Source organism: Lygodium microphyllum, chromosome 16 (assembly GCF_053477565.2).
Source record: "Lygodium microphyllum isolate KBCC chromosome 16, Lygodium_microphyllum_v1.1.10, whole genome shotgun sequence".
In the NCBI taxonomy this organism is placed as follows: domain Eukaryota; kingdom Viridiplantae; phylum Streptophyta; class Polypodiopsida; order Schizaeales; family Lygodiaceae; genus Lygodium; species Lygodium microphyllum.
Window position 1 is genome coordinate 147962250 of NC_141150.1, and position 2500 is coordinate 147964749.

Consider the following 2500-nt stretch of genomic DNA (forward strand, 5'->3'; position numbering starts at 1 on the left):
AGGGGAGGGGGGGGGGGGGGTGGCGAATTTTTGAGGGGGGGGAGGGGTGGTGTGGTGTGGTGTGTGTTAACGGGGGGCAGGGGTGGGTGTGTGTGTTAAGGGGAGGGCAGCACGTCGCATCATCTCATGTCATGGGGCGCGGGGGGGAGGGGGGCGTGGCGACATGGTGTGGTGTGTGTTGGGGGGGGCATCGCGGTGGGTGGGTGTGTGTGTTAAGGGGAGGGGGGTGAGGTGGGGTGGTGTGTGATGACGGGGGGGGGCAAATTTTGGAGAGGGGGGGAGGGGTGGTGTGGTGTGGTGTGTGTTGAGGGGGGGCGGGGAGGGCCAAATTTTTGAGGGGGGGTGTGGGGTGGTTTGTGTTGAGAGGGGGGGCCGAATTTTGGAGGCGGGGGAGGGGTGGTGTCGTGTGGTGTGTGTTGAGGGGGGGGCGGTGGAAATTTTGAGGGGGGGAGGGGTGGTGTGGTGTGTGTTGAGGGGGGGGGGGGCGAATTTTTGAGGGGGGGAGGGGTGGTGTGGTGTGTTGAGGGGGGGGGGTGGGGGGCGGTGGAATTTTTGAGGGGGGGGAGGGGGGTGTGTGGTGTGGTGTGTGTTGAGGGGGGGGGCGAATTTTTGGGGGGGGGGAGGGGTGGTGTGGTGTGGTGTGGTGTGTGTTGAGGGGGGGGGAGGGGTGGCTTTGGTGTGGTGTGTGTTGAGGGGGGGGGAGGGCTGGGGTGGTGTGTGTTGAGGGGGGGGGCAAATTTATGGGGGGGGGAGAAGTGGTGTGGGGTAGTGTGTGTTGGGGGGGGGCCGAATTTTGGAGGGGGTGGGGGAGGGGTGTGTGGTGTGATGTGTGTTGAGAGGGGGGGCGAATTTCTGAGGGGGGGGGGAGGGGTGGTATGGTGTGGTGTGGTGTGTTGAGGGGGGGGGGGTGGGGGGCGGTGGAATTTTTGAGGGGGGGGAGGGGTGGTGTGGTGTGGTGTGGTGTGGTGTGTGTTGAGGGGGGGGGGGGGAGGGGTGGGGTGGTGTGTGTCGAGGGGGGGGGCGAATTTTTTGGGGGGGGGAGGTGTGGTGTGGGGTGGTGTGTGTTGGGGGGGTTGGAGGGGTGGTGTGGTGTGGTGTGTGTTGAGGGGGGGGGAGGGGTGGGGTGGTGTGTGTTGAGGGGGGGGCGAATTTTTGGGGGGGGGAGGGGTCGTGTGGTGTGGTGTGTGTTTAGGGGAGGGGGGCCGAATTTTTTAGGGGGGGGGTGGGGTTGTGTGTGTTGGGGGGGGGGCGAATTTTGGGGGGGGGGGGGGAGGGGTGCGGTGGTGTGTGTTGACGGGGGGGGGGGGAGGGGTGGTGTGGTGTGGTGTGTGTTGAGGGGGGGGGTGGGGGGCGGTGGAATTTTTTGGGGGGGGGGGAGGGTTGGGGTGGTGTGTGTTGAGGGGGGGACGAATTTTTTGGGGGGGGAGGGGTGGTGTGGGGTGGTGTGTATTGGGGGGGGCGGGGGGGGGGGGGGGGGGGGGGGGGGGGGGGGCGGGGGGCGAATTTTGGAGGGGGGGAGGGGTGGTGTGGTGTGGTGTGGTGTGTGTTGAGGGGGTGGGGGCCGAATTTTTTAGGGGGGGGTGGTGTGTGTTGGGGGGGGGGGATTTTTGGGGGGGGAGGCATCGCAGTGGGGGGGGGCCGAATTTTGGAGGGGGGGAGGGGTGGTGTGGTGTGGTGTGTGTGGTGTGTGTTGGGGGGAGGCATCGCGGTGGGTGGGTGGGTGTGTGTGTTAAGGGGAGGGGGGCACGTCGCGTCGTGTCCTGTCAGCCCCCCCATGACATCCCCACCCCACCCCCCACCCATGACAAGACACGACGCGACGCGTCCCCCCCCTCCCCACCCCCCCATGACATGACATGACGCGACGTGCCACCCTCCCCTTAACACACACACCCACCCACCGCAATGCCCCCCCCCCCGCCCCAAACACACCACACCATGTCGCGACGCCCCCCTACCCCCCCCCCCCCCCCCCCGCGCCCCATGACATGACAAGACGCGACGTGCTCCCCTCCCCTTAACACACCCATCCACCCACCATGACGCCCCCTCAAAAATTCTACCCCCCCCCCCCCCCCCAACACACACCACACCACACCACCCCTACCCCCCCTCCAAAATTCGCCCCCCCCCCCTCTCAACACACACCACACCACCCCTCCCCCCCCACCCCCCCTCAAAAATTCGGCCCCTCTCAACACACACCACCCCACCCCTCCCCCCCCCCCTCAACACACTCCCCCTCAAAAATTCGCCCCCCCCCCCACCCCCCCTCAAAATTTTGGCCCCCCCCCCCTACAAAATTCGCCCCCCCCCCCCCCAACCCCCCCTCAAAATTTCAGCCCCCCCCTACAAAATTCGCCCCCCCCCCACCCCCCCTCAAAATTTCGGCCCCCCCCCTTCAAAATTCGGCCCCTCTCAACACACACCACCCCCCCTCAAAAATTCGGCCCCCCCCTCCCCCCCTTCAAAATTCGGCGCCCCCCCCCTCCAAAATTCG